Source organism: Chroicocephalus ridibundus, chromosome 2 (genome assembly GCF_963924245.1).
Source record: "Chroicocephalus ridibundus chromosome 2, bChrRid1.1, whole genome shotgun sequence".
Lineage (NCBI taxonomy): Eukaryota > Metazoa > Chordata > Aves > Charadriiformes > Laridae > Chroicocephalus > Chroicocephalus ridibundus.
Window position 1 is genome coordinate 44,035,770 of NC_086285.1, and position 21,738 is coordinate 44,057,507.

A 21,738-nucleotide genomic window follows, 5' to 3' on the forward strand; every position below is an offset into this window, starting at 1 on the left:
GATTGTTTAATATTCACGCAGGAAAATTTAAACTGATTATGTTCCAAAAATATTTTTTAAAATATGACTTTGCTGAAAATTGTGAATTGCTCATATGCTTAATTTTTTTTTTTTAGAATAAAATAACATATTTTAATATAGGTTGCTATGATGCTGTTACAAATATCGGAAATGATTAACACTGGAAGAGTATTAAAGATTTAAACTGTTTCACCATCTGTGCTGTTTGTTTATTTTTCACATTTCATTCAACTTGGACAGTGAAAATGGATTCATTTGTTTTTCTCTTTCACTGCCGTGCGCTAGCATAATGATCCAGTGTTTCTGCCACAAACAGTGCAAGGGTATATTTATCTCCAAACTGCCATATCCAAAATTGCTGTTTTCATATAGATAGAAAAAAATACCCACATATATAAACCAAAACAAATTACTTCATTAAAATTACTACATGATTGGTCCATTGTTTCAGTTTTTTATGTTGATTATTTTTCCCAACATACTACAGGCATACCTGGGCTTATATAGCTAGCTTATATCTATTTATCTGTTGTACTTGACAAATGCCTTTTGCAAAAAGAGGTTGTCAGCTAATCAGGAAAAGGATGCCTGATGTGTGATGGTAAGGTGCACTTGTCTTTGGTAACGCGCTCTATGTTACTTTTATGTGATGAATGGAAGACAAGTGTGGATACTTTTCTATAGGCCCATCTTCATCCAGAATGTCTTGCCCACCTGATAGGCACAATTTAAAAGCACTACATTCATCAGCTGCAAAATTACTGAAGATGGAATCAAGTTTCAAGATCCAGATTTACCATGGAAAAGAGTGGTTCCAGCTCTGCTATCCTGTTACAATTTTTCTGCTTAGTTGGAATATCTCAGGGGCATTCTTCTTCCATATTAAAATGAAGAAAAATCTGAAACAACTGAATTCTGAGGTGATGTCACCTCTCACAAAGAGAGGTCGCATCCCAAGGCCATTTAATGTCTCAGAATCTGACAGAGGTGCAACTCCCTGTTGAATCACTTAAATTGCAGCATGAAAACCAAAGACAAATCTGTTTGATTAGCATTAATAGACACCTTCTTTGTTCCATGTTCGCAGGCACAACAGCTAAAGATCAGTGTCATCTCTGAGTGGATTTCATGCATTCCTCATAAAATAATTTCCGAATCATGACACAATTACCCCACATTTATTGATTCCAAGCCTGGATTCAGTGGCAAAGATCTAAGCCTGAGATCCTTCTGTTTTCTCAAAGTAAAACAAAATAAAACCAATATAATATAATGCAAAACTTCACTTGAGATTGTTAGCTTTCTTTGCTTACCTCTTGGCTACACTTCTTCTGGACAATTTCCAGCAACCATTTCACTGTAATCCACTCACCAGATGCAGTGTTCTGAATTTCAAGTAAATTTTTTAAGTCTATAGTGAAAGAAGTGGATAAAAAGAGAAAAGTTAAGGTTAAAACCTCTTCTAAATTAATCATGTTTTTCTTGGCAATTTGCTCTGTGTAGACCACACAGTGACCAGAGCAAAAAAACCCCAACACCCCTCCCTCCAATACCATCACAGTGAATCAGGATAACAAGAAAGACTTACAGAATTAAAAAAATAGGAAAAAGGAATAAAAAGTGTGACTTAGAAGGAACATTTAAAAACCTTTACAAATGACAATTTTATGAATGCGATATAGATATGAAGAACAGGTGTAAACAAATCGGAGTTGTCTAACAAATGAACTTGACCAAATAGCTTTGTTTTATCCTTTCATTTGCCCTTGAATTTTGACAAGAATTCCCTTGCATGCCAATTGCCTGGGATTTGAAAGGTCTGACACACAATATTCATGGTAGTCAGCTTCACTAATAGTTCTCCACTTGTATTTTTCAAGAAAAAAAAAATCACACTTTTTGGAGACATAATTTCCTTATTCATTTTCTCAGGGGGGATTAAAATGTTAAGTCCTTTATTCCTTACCTTTGATGAGTCTGGAATGGATTGTGAACGTGATACTGCAAATTGGCAGAAAGATCTTATTTCGCCTGAATTTTTGAATCAGCCTCTCTCATAGAGTCTAATCAAACCTGTCACTCTTATGAAGACTGACGTGGCCAACAAGTGTGCTGCTGAACTGCAACCTGCCAGACTTTGCAACTCCTGCCACAAATGTATTTGAAAATCTGGATTTTCTATTGATCCCAACTTGTTTTTGCTATACAACGACTTCTGTAGCTGGATCACATCGATATTTCTGTCAGAAAGGTTACACTGCATGTGTTGATCATGTCCAATTTACAAAACGTTGAAGTGACAATAACGGGGTTATTTGAACATTTATTGCTGAACATTGAGAAACAATGTATTTGCTCATGTCAAGGAAGACTCTATACATGCTCAGACACCAGCAAGTGCAGAAGAAATTTATCTATCCTTCCACAAGCCCTTGGGAAGGGCTTTTTCATTCTTAGCTCAAAAGAGCCTTAGGCTTAAAAATAAAGGGCAAATACTCTTTCAGAAACTGATATTCAGAATGAAGCCATGCTTTAATACCGTGGAAATTCATATGACAAAATGAGTGATTTTTATTTTCTTCCTCTCTGTAGGGATGGCTTGCAAAGACATATTGCCCTGTTCTCTCTCTCTCCTCTCTATGAATGTTGGACATTTCCTGCTGCATTCAGCAGCATAGCTTACGCTCAGATCACAGCTGCTTATTTTAGGGCTCTGGGAAGATTCTGAATCCTCCACTCAAAATTAAAGGTTAGATTTTTAAAAGAAATATGAGAATTAGGTAAGCAGGTGTCACAGAGTTCAGGGGGCCTTGAACGGCTAAGGTGCTTCACTCCCAGTACAAACCGAAGACCGGAATTAGGGAAATTTTCCTCAGGCAACCCCCAGTAGGGAGTTTTGCCTGAATGTGGATGTCAGGACTGGACCTTTACAATACATCCTTTACCAAATCTGAATGGTATCAGACCTGTTCCAAGTGCTTGTTTGCTAGATTATATTTCCTGCATGTAAGCAAACAAGAACAAAGGTGGCTGTATAAAGTGGGCAGAATAAACATGTTCAAAAAGAACAGTGGCTCAGCAAGTATCTGTGGGTATGAGGGCTATAATAATGTTAAAAAGCTAAATGTTTTCAAGTCAATCCAGTCAAGTGCCTATTAAAAAAAAAAAAAAGAAAAAGAAAAAAAAGAAAAAGCGAAAAAAAGAGAAAGCTCTCTTTTTTCCTCAGCTGTGGTGGTGCAGCACCTGCCATTAGCTGTGGTGGTTCCTATTTTCATATTGTCTGACAGTAGCAGTTGGACTGAGCCAGAGCCAGTGAGGCCGAGAGGCAGACTCCCTGCTTCCACAAAGCTGAATTTAATAAGATGAGAACAGTATGCCAAGATGGTGAACTCCCTCCCTAGCACTTATCATGACACTAGTCACTCAGCGGGGCCCTTATTGCAGCAGTAATCTGGGTGAGCCTGGCAGAGCGTCCTGCTTACAAGTTCAATATAATAGAACAGCAGGGCACTGGAGGCCTGGCAGAAAAGCTTAGCAAAGTTAAAGCCTATTACGCTATGCTTGAAAAAAATGGCTCTCAAAATATTATATGCCGAGCAAAAACCTGGACATGCCAAGTGCAGTGACATACTAAGCCTCTTCCATAATGGTGCACTCATTAGTCTATAGACACAAGCAACATGATTTTAAAAGTCCATAACTTGAATGGAAATGGATATGCAAATTCTTCCTTTTCTTCTGCTTGGCTTGAATTTAATAGGCAACACTACAGCATAATATAAAGATCGCGAAAACAAAACTTGAATCTGCTCTGAAATGCATTAAGTTGTTGAAGTCAGAAAATCCCGGCTCTGCATTTTATTTCCCTTATATTTTCGTAAATAACAAAAATCAGCTGGAAGTAATAATCCATCTCACTGGTATGTGAACATGAAATCTCAGCCTTGAGAAGACCTGTGGCAGGGAAGCTGCTATCAGACATATCCTTAACATAGCGACATACGACACAAGCCCATCAGCATTTAAATTAAAGGAGAATAAAACCTTCGTTGTGAGCTGTCTACAATAATATCATTTCAGACTGGTTTTCATTGGATTATTACATATTTGATTTAACATTTTAAAGTCTATTTTACTCCTGTCCCTATTTTTAGCTTCAGTGGTGTCTATTACAGTACAGACTTGAAATTCATCAAGAATGTGCCGATCCAACCTTGAAACATGGTCCCTAGTTTGAATGGCATTTTGAAAATAGAATTTTACTTGTTAGGAATTGCCAGAAAAGTCTTTCCATCTGGTCAAAAGACTGTAATGATAAACTCCCCTAAAAAGAGCTAAAAAGAGATGGGAAAAGAAGAGGTAGGCATATATTCCTCTGCATTCATTTGTGATGGGAAGATCAATGTGTCACCTGGCCACTTTGCAAAGTTAAGCAGGCTTTCATTTGCCTAAACACAAGCCCTTGAAGCCATCTGACATGCCTGTGGGTTTTCCCTGTGGGTTTTCCATGTAGCCTGTATCCATCATTCCAGAAAAGCTTGAGTCTCCTGTGATTTCTGCACCATGTATGTCCCACATACAATAGAACTGCATTACCCTTCCAGTTGGAAGGAACCTCAAGAGGTCTCCAGTCCAACACCCTGTTCAAAGGAACGTCAACACCACATTCAGATGAAGTTTCTCTGGGTTTTGTCCAGTTGCGTCTTGAAAACCTCCAAGGATGCAGATTCCATAATTTGTTTGGGCCCGTGCTCCAATGCTTAATTATCCTCATAGTAGAACATCTTTTTCCTTATTTCCAGCTTTAACCTTCCCTGTTTCAATTTATGGTTCTCGTACTCTCACTGTGCTCCTTCGTAAAGAAATTGGCTCTGTCTTCCTAGAAACATCCGCTTATCAGAAAGCTGCTCCTAGGTGCCCCACATCTTCCCTAAACAATCTTGCTCTCTAAAGAAGCACAGTTCCTTCAGGTACTCTTCACAGAGCATATGCTCCAGCCTCCTGACCAGCTTGGTAGCTGTCTGCTACACTTGCTCAAGTTTACCAGCATCTTCCTTGTACTGGGGAGCCCAAAACTGAAGGCAGTGTTCCAGATGCAGTTTCGCAAGTGGCAAACAGTGGGGAATAATCACTCTTTGATCTACTGGCTACACTCCCATTGATACCTGTGTGCTTAGTCTACTGTCCACCAGGACCCCCAGGTCCTTTGCAGCAGAATCTTCCAGTGCTAGGCTGGGAATCCATAAGAACCAGGGTTGGCGATCTGGTGACTTCCTTCAGTTGCTCAAAGAAGACTTCATCCATTTTCTAATATTGAGCACATGGTTTGTAACAGATTCCTACTACAATCTTGCTCTTACCAGGCTCTCTGATCATGACCCATAAGGCCTTAATCACCCTACTTTCTGTTCCACAAAAGAGCTCCATACGTCCAGGCTGCTCCCTCACATAGAGAGCAACCCCCTTCCTTGTCTTCCGTGCCTGTTGTTCCTAAAGACCCTGTATGTTCTTTACAATGCAGAGCTCCTGCCACACCTCAGTTATTCTCATGATGTCTTAGTTCTGGGCCCACACACAGAGCTCTAGCTCCTCCTGTTCAGTTCCCAGACTGTGTGCATTTGTGCACAAACACTGGAGGCAAACCTTCTTTTAACCTGTCTTATCCTTCCTGAGGGCTCTTTTGCTCCTGTCACCCTGTCCCATGTATTTACTGCCCCGACTTCTGTTCCCTCACCTATCTGCAAGCTGTCATCACCATCCCCTGATGTACCTGGTTTAAAGCCTGTTGGCAAAGATCATATGTGTGGATATCTTGGATACTCTAGGGCACCTCAAATGGAATGTACTTGCGTTTAGACAGTTAAATCCTGCCTTTAGTGTCTGAGTCCAAGACTTTTACAACTGCTTCTGTCTGGTCATGTCTATTTCTCATCCTATCCTTCCAGTCTGTACTATTTTATCGATCATTCGAACAGAGGAATAGACCATTATATTCCTAGGTTTTCTTTACAAATGCACAGAAAAAGTATTTTAGATGCAGATTTTATTTAGGCTTTTTTTGAGGAAAAGCCTTACTGTGTGAAAGAAATTAGCTTATTTCAAGTATCATCCAACAGAATCTAGCTAAGAAGCACATGAGCTACAGCACAAACACAGCCAAACCAGCTAAAATATTCCCACCCTAGCACAAGGGTCAACAATATTTGGCAGGTGTGATAAACACAGCAGGTAGCAAAATTTTAGGTAGCACACAGCACTTAGTCAGGGTGCCTTCATGGTCCCGATCTGCTTCAGCTGGGGCCTCCACCCACACCCACAGGTCCAGGAGCTCTACTTAAGCTCAGCCTTGTGGCTTAGTTTCTTTCCTAAGCTACTCTAGAGAAGCATTCGTTTTCAGCCTAGCTGTAGCTATGCCCCTGCTTGGCAATGTGTCCAGGTGACCCTGGCCTCTTGTGGACTGACTTCCCAGCTTGACCTGGAGTCTGTCTGGCAATTGCTGGACCTAATTCTGACCTGCAGACTGACTTCCTGGCTTGACCCCAGACCTGCTCCATCACCAGGAACTTGCCTAGTGATTTCAACTCTTGGTTGGACCTGGATATTATCTCTGGGTCTGCCCTGCTCAGGTACTGTGGGGTGGCCCCTGCTGATGGCCAGGTTATTCTCCTTGGTTCCATGCCCGTTAGGGACCCTCTGGCCCTTGCTGCTCCCTAATGAAAACTAAAAATGGTTAATACGTGGTACTGAGAGCTAAGCATGTAGTTAAAGCATTACTGTGAATACAGCAGAGGCAGCACTGCAAAAGAGAAACTTCAAAAAAACCCACCTGTTTCCCTTTTAAGTTTTTCCCTAGTGTTCTAGGCTGCTGACTAACCTTAGTGTGCACTGATGTCTCTGCCACCTTTGAAAGCTTCTGTTTACATACTCGTTTTCTTGCCTCATGCTCTCTATGCAGTGCCTTGTTATATTTTGCTGTGTTGTTGTGGTAAGTGATAGTTCCTTAACTGAAGAACTTTAATTTATCATTGGCAGACTTGACGGTTTCCCCCGTGGAAAGGGACACCTTGTGGCTTGTGGAAAATGTTAATAGTTCACTTAACCCCGAGAAGAAATTTTGTATAGTAAATTGCAACCTATCATCATTTCTCAATTTTGTGGCACTTCTGTGCTGGCAACAGAACTCAAAGTAGTCAGACTTGCTCTGCATCCTGTCTCCCCAGTGAGCACAATGGGGAGCTGAAGACATGCATGGTGTCTTATAACCTCTGAACACTGAAGACCAAACATGGTGCATACCCATTCCATACCTGCAGCTCATCTGAAAGGATTCCAGGTTTAGCATAAGGTAAAAAAAAAATTAAAAACAACCAGCTTACAAAACCAACAACCTTAACTCTGCCCTCCAGTATTTTTTTGGATAACCATTAAATTAAGTTTTTTGGATATCTGAGTTGTAGATTACATGGAATTTACTTGTAAAGATGCTGGAGTTGGGATTTACTCTTAGATTTTTTGTTTTCATACTGACTTTTTGAAATATACACGCTCCTGTTGCTCACTAGTAAGTGAGCTTAAACTACTATGTTCTTCTGCTTGTATGAAATTTTTATTGATTGATAATCCACATCAGCAGGAAAATTCCTGGCTAGGATTGGATGACTTCATGTAAATAAGCATAAGAGCTTTAGAGAACAGCGGCGTCCCAGAATACTTTTCAGGGCCTTTGGGCACAACTTGCATGAACCTGAGCAGCTAAGCCTTTAATGTCAACAGAATCTCGGTGAAAAGGCACTGTAAGAAGCCCTTGCTTTGCTTTGTGGTAAAGCCTCTGGTATTAGAAAGCAAGGGTACCATTGACGTCCTCCTGTGCATACCCAAAACCTTGAGCAAGATGAACAGAAACAGAGCACTGCCAAATCTTACCAAAGATTTGCTGCTATTTTAAGTCTCACTTTGGGTGATTGGTTTTAATTTTATCACCTATCATCTTGTGGTGAAACTTTCCCAGGCAAATGGTGTGTTCAGGACAGAGCGATATTAAATGCTCTTGGTAGATTTCAGGTATCTTGTCAATATTCAGTTGGTATTCAAGCATTTCGTGTCATATCAAGGATACACACAGCAGTAGTATCTTCAAATTATTTTGTTGCTGAAGCCAAAATTAGCAGCAGTACATTTTTAAAATAAGCTTTTAATATTATGAGACATCAGGAGTACTGCAGAAACAATTAGCAATGCAGTTTCATGGAAAAAGAAATTCCTTTGGATATTCTAACTGATGGGACCAGTGTATTCGCAGAGAAGGGAATGAGTGAAAGGACCCATGTAACAGAAAGCACAATGCAGGTAGTGTTACATAAAGCTGAGTGTGCCACTTGGCTTGTGCTATAGCAGCTGTTATTCAAAACCATATGGGAATTTCTGAAGACAACTTTTATTCTGAACTTCCTCATCTGACTTAGCAGAAACAAATACATAGTAATGAGTATGTACGCTCGTGATGAAATTCGAAGGAAAAGGTGTTCCAACATTCTGAAAGCAAAATCTTAATGCCTTTGCATCTTGGTAATCTCTTAACTTAGATACTTAAGACAAATCAAATAAATGTTTTATTTTGTGGGACCAGATGGCTAACACTTCACAGGCTAAAATGCCAGCTGCCAATTTGTTTGTTGTTGCTTGGCTTTAAGTTACCGCACGCACTGGGAGGTAAAGAATAAAGTTTTAATTTCTGCCAGATTTATTATTCCAAAACTTAAATTTTAGTTAAGATCACACTGAATGGAGCAACAACCTGAGGCAAATCCTTGCCCTTTTCTCTTAGGAGGTATTTTCCTACACGTACTTATGCCACTGTTTTGATGTGAAAGATAGGCAGTTGTGCTTAAAAAAATCCAGTTCTCCTTGAGTTACAAAGATCAACGTCAGACGAGTAGCTGATTGTGATTTAGTTTTGGTGATGGCTTCTGCTCCTCTTCTGCTGATATCTGTTTACAGCAACTATTCCAGTTATTCATGTAATACATTGTAACTGATCTTCCATGTTCCGTCAGGTATACATGATGACATAAAAGGCTAAGATCATTATTACTGATTTGCATTGCAATAGTCCAAAGATACTATGGTATAGCCTGTGCCAATTCATGCTTGAAGAAATGTCAAAATGATTTTCTTGTCCTTCTTGAATATAATTTTGAAGTATTATTTTGAAGTGCACACTAAGCCAATAATTCCAACTGACTCCAAACCCCTTTTCCACCAGATCTTGGCACTGAAAGTTTAAGGTACTGTTATCTGGACTTAGAGCTAGTTTGGATATGGGAATTAATCCTGACTTAACAAATAATTGAAGTGCTTTTTGCATGGCTTATGTAAAAATTAGCTTCTTGGTATATCACATGACTAAAAGCTATTCCAAAGAAATTATAATATATTTTATAGTGACTGATAACTACAAAACTGCTTGCACAAAAAGAATAATCTATGCTAGAATAATAGTGTATAATACAATTCTAGTAGGCCACTTATAGTGAAAACAGGATCGTCAAAGTCAAATATTTTATATCCACAAGACAGACTCTGTTAATCGTGAATAAACTGATGTGCTGAACTGTGCTACTGGGTAAACAATGTGAGGAAGAAGACCAGTTGTTTGGCTTGAGTGTCAAACTTAGAAAACAAATCAAAGCGTAGGTATACCCAAAAAGGGATTTTTGTTTTTTTATTATTCTGTGTTCATCATATATTTAAATTCCTTTTAAAACATAACCATTCAGAGAAGATACAACTTCAAAATCGGAACATTAATAACCTCAGTTCTAAAAAATAAAAAAAAAGGAGATTAATGGGACTTTTTTTCAGGACAAATCAGGTCTTTTCTTCTTGGCTAAGTCAGGTTGTGAATTTGTAACTGAGGCCTTTGTAGGGCAAAACCAAATTGTAAAGGAGTTGTATATTTACATTTTTTTTAGGTTCAGTCACTGTTTTTATTTTATTCAGGAATGAACACTAAGTCATCAGTGTTAAGTTTGCATTTTCTCCCTATCTGGGAGGCATCTATAACTCAGAACTGTGACTCATGAACATTAAACCAATCAATACTAGTCCTATACTGTTAGATTCTTGTAAATGAAAATATATACATCCAGCATTGCTGTAATGGGGTGCAGTAATATGATTTGAGGGAATTCAATTTGCACTTTTTAGGTTTTCTTTATCCCCTATTATAATATTCAAACCAACACCGAGTATCATAGAATCATAGAATTGCTGAGGTTGGAAGGGACCTTTAAGATCATCAAGTCCAACCTTTAACCTACCCTGACAAAAGCCACTTCTAAACCATGTCCCTAAGCGCCCCATCTACCCTTTTTTTAAACACTTCCAGGGATGGTGAATCCACCACCTCCCTGGGCAGCCTATTCCAATGTTTAATAACACTTTCAGTGAAAAAATGTTTCCTAATATCCAATCTAAACCTCCCCTGACGTAACTTGAAATCATTTGAACCATTTCTCATTGTAGACTAGAAGCAATGCCTATTTTTCAGATTTAGATGTACATTTAGTACATTTAGAACATACTAAAGATGTCATGTTTTCTCTCTAGCAGTGTCCTCAACAAGATATTAGACCACTTCTAGTTCTATCTACTGTTTTTCTTTTGGTTAGTTGGCTATTTTACAGTCTTAATTCTGTTTTAGGAGTTAAACTGGTCCCTCCAAGCGTGGAAAGGCTTTTCATTGAAAGAGCTACTTAATGTTTGTTTATTCTGAAAACAAAAGGATGGCACTAAATGAAAGGGTGCATGTATACTTGATTCCAGTGTTGCATAGAGCAGATGAGAAGTGAGACAAGGGAGCAATGTTCAAACATACATATTCTGCTGTCTGGGCGTAGTGGGATGGATCTGTATGGACTTCTATAGTTAGTATAAATTACAGCTGATCTGACCTGCAGTCACTTCCATGCCTGTCTGTGCTTTGTGGTACCGATAAGGAGCTGCTCAACTGTTGTAAGCCCTTGACCTTTCACTTGTCTGAAGTGGTAAGTGTGAAATTTGCGACCAGCTATACTTTGGTGCAATTTCAGAGCACATCAAGATCATGGCAGGAGACAGATGAATCGAACTGGATAGCATAAGAGCCAACACTGCAGTCTGAAATTCTGATATAAGGTCTTTGGAGAGAGGTTTATCCTTATTTTATGCATCATTGATATTGTTCAATGTTTGCTACTCTAATAAAATTATACCCATAAAGAGGATTCCACTTCCAAATGTTACTATTTTATTCTAAAAGGAGCATTTAAGAAGACATTCACCAAATAAAAACAATGTACAAATTTATTGTCTCTACAACTTCCTTTGTGGTCAGGAAGTTAAAATGGGTATAAACTTGTGAATGAGAGCTCAGCTTTATAAATTTACACAGGTGTTAATGTGTCTGTTTATCTTTGTGATTTTACATTACAAAACCAAATTGATCATAATCTCAAAGTAAGCCAATACTAAGAAAGATTAAAATCTCCATATTCATTTTCTAGTGGGATGACACTTACTATTTTCTACTCCTTGCTGCAGACGGATAGAAGGCCACTGGTCAACAATCTCTTGAGGATGGTGTGCCAGTCTTTTGTTTTCTGCAATAAATAAGTATACTACTCAACAGCATTCAAAGTGTATTTTACAAGCCAATCAGTAGTTATATATTAAAATATATTAATTCTGTACTCAGCAGCCAGAAGTGTGAGGTGGTTATCATTGCAAGTTATTAATACCTAAGCTATTAAAACACCATGCAGGGTTGCATTGGTGTGCCAGTGTTTTAGTAAGCAGCACTGCTTTCTCATTTCTGACGATCTACAGGTGATTCCCCTGCCCTTAGTCTACTTCAGTCCCTTGCAGCAGCTATTAATTTCCTGCTTGGGCTGATGTTTGATCAGAAACTTCTATTCCTTTACTGTATCTTGAAAATCCTCCATTCATTGCGCATCATGCCTGTCCTTTACAGATTCCAGACTCCCGCAATGCAACACACCGCCCTTGCTCACTACAGGCCTCCAGTGTTGCTCTCCAGTGATCGTCAACACCTTATGGTCTTCAACAGCTGTGGCTGCCTAATAAATCTCCAGCTTTGTAAGTAATAGCAACAGCAAATGATTATGGTCAAGTACTCCTCTACCCTGATGGAGTAGCGCTTAGGGTAGATGCACTAGGATAAACAGGTGAGAGGCCTGAGTAACAAATGCGGTCTTGATCAAGAGGAAGATATGGCTGACTAGGGACTTAGGGGAACCCACCTCCTGTATCTATCTAAACTTCAGCTCACCTGAAACTGGGAGTAGCATAGTTACTTCTGTATAGGTGCACTTCAACATGTCAGGGCCCTCAGGGCGCTAGTAGGACTTAATGTCCCTGACCCCCCTCAGCTGGGGCCTCCACCCTGACCCATGGGCCAAGGAGTTCTATTTAAGCTCAGCTTAGGGCCTTCGCTCATTGCTTGAGCTTGACCTCAGAGCTGCCTTCTCAACACGAACTTGTCTGGCAATCTCAACTCTTGGTTGGACCTGGCCACCACCTCTGGGTCTGCCCTGCTCCATTGCTGGGAGCAGTGGGTAGGCCCTGGCTGACGAGGCCCTTGCTTTGCTGGCCTGCAGTGCCCTGGCCACTGCTGCACCCTGGCAGCTGGAACTTGGTATCATTAGAGTTTTAAAACCACAACTAAATTAATGAATAATCAGTTAATGAGAAAATTTAACTTATGATTCAATGGATCAGGGGCAAGACTTCTTAATAAATTCTAAGAGAGGGGGGAAAATAGCCACGCTGGTGTTAAAAAAGCTTTATTGAAGACTTCCTCTGTTCACATACTTTGAATTTTTATAATGAAATCTGGCAATGAGGTAATTTGGGAGTTCACCAGGTAATTTATGCTGTGCTACAAACTACTCTGATATACATTAAGCCTTCAAAATTCATTACATATATCCTTGCAAAAGATAGGTAGTTGCTACTGAACAGTGCACGCGTGTTCTGCAATAAATGTAGGTGGAATTATAACCAAGTCATACCCTTGTTTGGCAGTCTTTTGCTTCAAAGATGATAATTAGCATGCTACTGACTGATCCTGAAAGTCCCACTAGTATGATACCTGAGAGATAATTAGAGGAAATCAGAAGGCAAATTTTCAAATTGATGCATAATATCATCACTGAAATTAGCCACTGTGCACAGAAATAAAGGTCAAGTATGAATCAAACTTAGGAATCAATATTATGTTACCACTATAGTGGCTTAATGTTATGATTGAGGTTTTTTTACACTTTTAAATGTCTGTGTTTGATTCCAGTATGAATACTGGCGCGACTGTCAGTTAACAGAATATGTGAAATGTATAGATCAGACCGACCCAAACAGACAGCCAATGGCTTAGAATCATGAATGTTCATTAGTATATTGTACTGATGCAACCGCTTGGACTAATGTACCCATTTATTCACTCTTCTACATTATGGAAAAAGAACACTTGCATGTAACCTCAGTATAGAAAGAAAACACTACTTAAAAATTTCCTTCCATATAGACTCAGTTTTTTTATATATCAGAAAGACCGATGAGTATGAAAGCTTAGTTTTGACAACCTGGAAAAAAACAAGGTTAAATGCAAACCCAAATATGATTTAGTATGGAAGTTTATTACAATTGTAAAAAATAGGCTTTTAAAAGGAAATATACTGAATATTTAATACTGCAAATAAGTAGTATGTAGAATTATGCCTGAGGCCTCTCTTGCTATGTTGAGTGGATTTAATTTAATTTAGAAAGGCTGGAAAAAATAGTATACAGTACACAGTTTTCCAATCTACCAACTTTTTGTTATTGTTGTAGAAAGACAGAAAGGAAGCTGCATAACTAATCTGAAAAGCCTCTAAAGTAATTTCAGTAGGAGCAGTTATACAGTGTCCACCTTGCAAGCAGCATAGTAGAGAAAACTGCTACGCTGGCAGTAGAAGGGCATTCACTGACACAAATATTTTACTTACACAAGACAGAAGATATCATTATGAAGCCTGCTCTGACTGAGGCACCTGTGAAACAAATAATATTAAATTAACTTTTCATTTAACATTGTAAACAAATTTGAAATACTTTGCTATACTGGAAATGAACAGTCAGAATGTGGGACTGCAGACTTAAAACTAACAAACAAAAAACCCAACCCCCAAAACAAACAAACAAATCAAAAAAACAAAAACTCCTCAATGAAGAAGCTTTGTAGAAGTCTCATGTTTAGGTCAAAATTTATCATTTTTAGTGGTCTGCTGCTTAAACTTGGTACTGTTGTTGTAATGTTATCTCCATGTCAGTGGAGTAGTTAAAAAACCTCATAGGCTATAGAAAGCTGGAAACAACTTAGCAAATATTTTCTCTGAGAATCAGGACCAGAAAAAAGAGCGCCTTATTCATACTCTGTAGATTATTGCTTATACAATCACATCTTCCACAAATCTAAAATGTTATGCTTGTACAAACGCAGGAGGCAGATCAAGCCATTTGTTGGGAATATTGAAAAAGTGCAACGCTGAGGAGAGGTGTATGTATTGCTCTGCATTCTGCCATGCGGAACTGCAGCCGATCTTAATAGCTGAACTGCATCACCACTACTCGTTTCACTGAGGCTTATTCTATGTAATATACATATTGTTAAATACATTCAGTAAACAACAGCTCATCGCCCACTTAACCTGTATTTGTTTTACTCATGCAACAGAACTGGAAGGACTGGACATACACAAAACAATATTGTGCAATGTAACATCTACAGCATTTTGGAAATACACAAAACTATGTACATCCCTTTAATAAAATTTGAGGGACTTCATTGAATACACAAATTTACCAGCGTATCCAGTCAATCCTTTGGAATATATATTAATAGTTATGTCTTATATTTGCTTTGCCATCATAACCAGATAAAGGATATTGATTACTCTATTTTAATCCTAGCATTCTTAACAAGGCAAGAGTAGCATTTTTCTTCAGCATGCTTTGAAACTCAAATATTCTGACACTTCAAATGTTCCAAAATACCTATTGTTACTAAGGTATTAATTAGTTCATTGCTTCATCACTTGTAACTAGCTATTTGTATAACTATAGATAAACATCTAAGTCTTGATTCATAAATAAAAAGATTACATGTATGCCGGTGAAATGCTGTATGTATCCTGCCGTTGTGTGGTGTAACCCTTTGGGCATTTTCCTTTATACTCACAGTCAGATTTTGTTGGAATAGTGAACTGCATGTATGATTCAAATGGGCTCCAGGCAGATGCTCAGATTTTTCCTGGAAACATATAAAGGCTTCAGGGAAACATCTTCCCTTGGTGATCATAAAAGCACCACTTGCATGTTTCCGTATGGAATATCCTTAGAACCTTGTTCACAAACACAGAGAGAACTGAGAAGCAAAGCTGAGTGGTTCTGGCACCCTAAGGATTTCTGAGATAATAACTATGAGGAGAAGGTTCTTGTGTACAATGTGTTACAAATAATGGAAGATATCTTACTATTCTTAATTGCTTGGCAGTGCTCTGCTTTTGGGCTTCACTTTGGTCCGTTATAAAGCCAGATGTTAATTTTAGACTTGATTGACGTCTCCACGATTCAGAATAATCTGTAATTACAATTTGAAATAAAAGCATTTATTTAGAAAAAAAAACAAACAAAAATACTGAGTATTGATTCATAAAGGAGTAGTAGTAGGTGTAATGAATGGTAGCACTTATTAATTTGAAACAGCTTGTGATTTCATAGCTGCTTTATGGAGAAATGCTACATGTGCAAAATTATGCTAACAAGTTAGTCTTATCATCACAGCATAACCACTACTAAATAAAATCTGGTTGTGTTTATCTAAATTTTCATCTAGATAATAGTGATAGTAGGCTAAGTTTCTAAACCCATTGGTAAATGGAGCTGCATTCACATATCTTTTTCCATCTAGATCCAGGGTCAATGTAACTGTAAGTGAAACGTCTTCATTTGTATTGCTGAAGTTCAATTTATTTATTTTTCTTTTGTAACTTTGCAGGGTATCTCTCCTATATATTTGTTTATACTCAGTCATCATCATCTGTCCATCCTCTGGCTTGTTTCTTCCAGGGTGGTCTGCATTTCAGATTTTGTGATGGGATGTTACTTTGGTTTCCTTCTGTTTCCCTTTTCTTCCTTACTGCTTGTATTCTCTTCAGGGGCAGAGAACCCATCGTACTTTCATGTATTCGTTTCCAAGGTGCTTTACCTGTCACTAAATTTTAGTTTAGAGGCCAAATTCAGGTCTTCATTGAGCTTTCTATCATGTTGCCCCCTATGTAGCAAAGCAATTTCAATGCCTGTAAATACATTCTAGTCCCTGCATCCACCATGTCATGCTCAGGACAACCCTTCTCTTGGAATATTACTACTTTTAAAAATGGACTTTGTCAGACATCTTAGGTGTGTTATTTAATCGTGCCTTTTCTATGACTCCTACTTGTGTTGCGACAGAAGTTCTGTCTTCTGATTTCCTCTCTTAACCTTTTCTGTAGGTGTGTTACATATTTCAACCCTTAATATTATTTCCCCTTGTCTACCCATCTGCTTATTTTAGCTGCTTCTTCCTCTCTGCTGGATTCTGTACAGACTTCCCATCCCCCTGTCCACTCCTTTAAACTCTCCCCCATAGCTCTGTCTATCCTCTCAGTCGGTGCATTTGTGACCCTTCTGTTCAGATGGAACCCGTCCCACCTATATAGGCTCCATCTGTTCGAAAATGTCCCACAAACCTAAAAGGGGACGGAGGAAGTTCTCCTCTACAGAATTGACGTCACTAGGTGGAATTCTCCTGGGGTTCTGGCCCCGGAGCATCAGTAGCATTTACAAACAATAAAAAGGCTTCTTGCTGAAAGGAATTCCTGCGAACAATGTTACCACAATACCTACCTATTTTCACGTATACTTCTCAGGACCTGATCCAAGGCCTAAGTCACTGGGGATTTTCCACTGATCTCAGTGGACTTTGGATCAAGCCTTCATTTCACAAATACATGTGTTCAAAGGACAGGTTTAAAAAATAGCAACTTCTGCCAAGACAAGGGTGTTTAATAACTCCAAACCAATTCTCTTTACTCAAAAAAATATGGCAACTAAGAAAATAAAATGTTACAGAGATACTTCTTTGGGAAACCATTATTAACAATCTCTCTATGTATACTGGGAGCTAGTGAAATTAAAACTTGTAGATATGATGCAACCTTTTGTCAGTGAAGTGATTTTTTTGGTCATTCTCCAAATGTTGCTCAATATCTGCAGTATGTAAAGTATTAAAATCTCCTTGTGATCTGCTTCAAGGGACAAGAAAAGCTGGAAGCAGATAAAAGCAAAAAACTCCCTAAAATGGAACCTGCTTTCAGCACTGGTAAAATCTCTAGTCATTTTTTTTTTTATAGCCTAAGGAGAAAAGTTGTATTAGTCTACTGCGTGAAGCAAATCTTTTGCTGTTCAAAATAAATAAGGACTGAAATCTGAAATTTACATGTATACCTCCCACTGAACACACGTAAAAATGGGGAGGAAAGGTTGAAATTAATTCTTGGCAATTATTACTCTACTCAGTTGCTGAGATGCACTTTAAAATTGCTAAAAGACAAGAACTAGCACTGCTCTATACTTTATTTTTGAATAAGGTTCCTTGCAACGCTGGTTTCTCCCAGCTTTTTGCAAGGTACAGTAGCTGCAGCTTTGTTTATCTGGCCCCTACACAATATTGTCAGGATGCATTTCCATTTTCCAAGTGACTGCTGCCACTGTGCCACAATCTGTGCTCATTTCTCGAGCAGCTAAACCCTTTGACACTGTGGTTTTTAATTAAAATTACATTAAACTTAATCAGCCAGAAAGAGGCTGCTGTAGAAGGCAGGTTTGATTGCAACCTGCAAAGGGCGCTGGGGCTGCCAACTCGCTAAAGATGTGCCGGCAGATGCCAAGCTGCTTGTGTGAGCCCCATGGTCACAAAAATGCTATGAGAGGTCAGTTCTGTCTTCACTTTTTTCTAGCACTGTCACCAAACTATAATGCGCGACAACTCCTGATAAAGCTCAAGGAAGAGAAAGAAATACATTCCTAATACAGCCGATGTACTTTTATTCATTTCTCAATTAATGGAGAGTCACAGAAAAGATGTATTTGACAGATGCTGTTATTTGGTGATCCCTGCAAATGATAACCCTGTAGGTCTACCTGCCTGCTTAAGAATCAAAACATGTGCAAGGGGTTATGAGATTGGGCCTTGTGAGATAAACAGTCCCTCATCTCCTCAAGATTTTCCCTGGAGTTTCTTTATTTTTTGTTCTTGTTTGGCTTTGAATGGAGTAATGAATGAAGGGGCAGGCCTAAGAGTGTTAGATTGTCAGTACTTCTTTGTAGAGCTAAGACTGACTGCACGGCACAAATTAATAGTTTTTAATCTGAAAATGTAAGTAAAGGTTAAAGTAGAGTTTTGGAATAGTATTCATAACCTTTTTAAGTATTCTTCAATAGCAGCCCAAAGCAACTGTAGAGTTCCTCAAGCTTGGTAGGATACTGATACCTTCTAATCACTTCCCCACATGTTGGTCATTGAATGGGAATTATATATATGAGTATTATTATTTGTATTATTTTAATGCTTAAGAAACTTAAACCATCTCTCTCTTGATCTGCCCCCCCTCCCCCCTTAACATTGATTGTTTAGATCTGAACAAACTCACAATGAACTGGAAAAGTACCAGTGATACGACTAAGATGTCTCTCTGAAACCTGTTCCCATGTTGAGTTCTGGATTTTAGAGCCATAATCTGGAGGGGCGTGGTGGTTACAACAATCATATTTTATGCTTGAAACTGTCCAATCTCAAGAGATCTTATTGCTTTGAAATCCCTTTTGCATTCTGTACAGAAAGAGGAAAAAAAAAGCCCAGGAGCCTTCTGCTTCTATTATATGTTATGAAACCCACTAACAAGGCTTCTGAAAGCTTTTGGGCAAGATTGTAGTGTTTAAATCCATTTTATATTTCCTCATGTGGGCTATTTGATCCTTCCACCTACAGCTAGTGATTCTGGAATCACTTGATCTTTGCTGTGAGAATTTGATTTATTTTATGCGTTCAAGGGAACGGGTAACTACTGTGATCTCATGACTACACAAGCTAACCAGAATATAATGCTTCACATAGTTTTCAGTTGTGTATGCCTGGAAACATGTTTACTGCAACCTGGAAAATCAGGAACAAACTGGGCAAAGTAATGAGAGAAATGGAGAACAGCCAGATGGTAGAGGTAATGAAATCGAAGAGTTTAGTAGATTTATAATTAGCGAGGGGAGACATTTGAAAAGAGAAAGAGAGAACAGTAAGAAAGGTTTCCCAGTGATTGAAGTGGTAGGATAGCAAACTTATCTTCTTACTATATAATCAGACATGTTAATTACAGTGGATGGCAATTACTGTGTTAAGATCTATTATAAACTCTATCACAAAATAAATACATTAACACTCTCATAAATTAGGAATAACACTAATTAAGTCAATAGAATCAGACTGTTCTAGGAGAAGCAGGAATGGTTTTTTTTCTTCAACTGTTCACTCAATGAGAAAACAAAAGAACAAAGCAATTCATGCTTGCTAATTACAACTGGTGTAGGAAGCCATAAAATATATCAGAAAATTTAAACTTGTCTTGTGTGACACAAAAGCATAAAATAGAAGTGATGGGTTTAAAAAACAGTTTTTAGAAGTTTGGACTTCTTTTTATTGGATATAGGGATTTAGGAGCAAGCAAAGAATTAAGCAATGACATCTTCATCATATTATGTCTTAAGTGACTGTGAATCCTTTTCTTCCCCCTTATTCTTGCAATCTCATTTTTTTTTCCACATTATCTTTATGTATATGATTCTTGATTTTTTTGAGTATTTGTTTTGTGCCTTGGAAGTATTCCTGCAAGCCCAGCTTTGCCAATCATTTCCTGTGACTGAGCTTTAGCCCTGAAATGAAGAGATGAAATGTGGAAAGCATTTCACAGCAAACTTCTTCCCTTTTAATTGTTTGGGTAAAATAGGCATTAGCAGTGAACATGAACCAAACAGTTTTATGCTTTACTAAACGGCATATTTTCACTGTATCAACTAGACCTTGTAATGCATCAAGTGTGCCCAGTGGTAGAGCAAGATGCATGGCAAGAAACACTGTTACTCTGTATGTGGAGCTTGGCCAGTTACTTAAAAGGATTACACAATGGGATCTCCATGGTTAGCAGGGACTGAACCCAGTAGTCAAGTATTTCCTTCTCGTACAGTGTCCTTAACGAGGAAGGATAAAAAAGCAGACAAAATACTCTTTCACATTTTAGGTCATCTTTTAAGCTACTTTCTATGTAATGAAGTCTATGGTAAAGCTGGGGATAATACTCTTTACCGACCACCCACACAGCTTTATTTGGAATAGTAAGGTATGTTACTTACACAAAAAAATAATGGGTAATTCCATGAAAAGTAGAACTGATGTCTCCTGGTTTGTCTTGATTTTGTGTTTTATCAGTAATTTAAGCTTCTTCTGTGATAGGTCTTTCTAAATAGCTTCCCCTGTATGGATACTCTGGAATCTAACCTTAGTTGAATTTACACTGCAATCTTTGTCTTGTGGATCATGGTCTATCACACCACTCAGATGCCTTGTTTCAAGCAACTTAATGCACTTTACAGTTTGAGACCTCTCTGTCAGATTTCATTGAAGCTAGTCAAGAGGTTCAGGGAAGGGCAACAAACATATACATATTCGCTGGGAAATTGCAGAAGTCTTGTTTCCTCAGAAAATGAGGCTGAAAGAGGTAAGTAAAAACCACATCTGAATACAGACTGTCTGTTTACCCCATTTCTTCATGTACATTTGTGACTTTTGCGTTAATAAATTCCAAAGGAGTGATGGACAAAGACCTCTGTAGTTAGAGCAAGGTGCAGTACATGCACACAAATTCTGCTGGCCCATGGAATGGCACAAACCTCGCCACCTCCAGGAGAAGGAAGGGAGTTCAGAATGATGTGTCCAAGTGATGGGATAAAGATGGCATACATGGCAAAGGGCAATTTGATATGGGGAATTTCTGCCTCTTGTATAATTGGGAAACCTTAGAGGTGTGATTGAATGAAGGCAAAGGTGATGGATACAAAAATGATGGCTTCTTAAACTAATGTGTAGAGAACCCTGCCAGGAATGGTTCATGTCTAGATCTAGTTAACCAATGATCAGACAGTAAGAGCAAATTAGAGTTGAGCCCCTGGGGGTCAAGTGACCATAATCTGATTAAATTTATTATAATGCAGAAACCATAACCAATTAAAACAAATATAAAAGGTATGACTTTCGACTGGCCTGCTCTGATGCCTCATGGAAGAAAGGGACCTTGGTAGCACATGTACACTGGGGGAGGCAGAACGCAACTCTCAGGCAGGTCTGGAGTTCAGAGTATGCAAGAAAAACCTAGGATTGGTTCTCTTTAAAGCCTGACATTTCAAAAGGAGAATAATTTTATTCCTCCCACCCTACCAGTTGCACCAGTTAGATTTAAAGTGGTGATTTCTTCCTAATTGCAAAAAAATACAATTTAAAGACAGGATTAATATGCGTATTATTAGCACTCTAAA

The 21,738-nt window shown here is 38.5% G+C and overlaps 1 long non-coding RNA gene across 1 annotated transcript in view; it reads right to left on the reverse strand.

The window, feature by feature from the left end:
* LOC134510622 (uncharacterized) overlaps positions 1 to 21,738 on the reverse strand; it is a 72,673-nt gene that overhangs the window by 8,044 nt on the left and 42,891 nt on the right. Inside the window, exons 3-6 of the long non-coding RNA XR_010069674.1 lie at positions 15,591 to 15,697; positions 14,064 to 14,108; positions 11,580 to 11,660; positions 1,335 to 1,432 (exon numbers count right to left, since the gene is read on the reverse strand). This is a non-coding gene — a long non-coding RNA (uncharacterized LOC134510622). The remainder of the gene's footprint in view (positions 1 to 1,334; positions 1,433 to 11,579; positions 11,661 to 14,063; positions 14,109 to 15,590; positions 15,698 to 21,738) is intronic.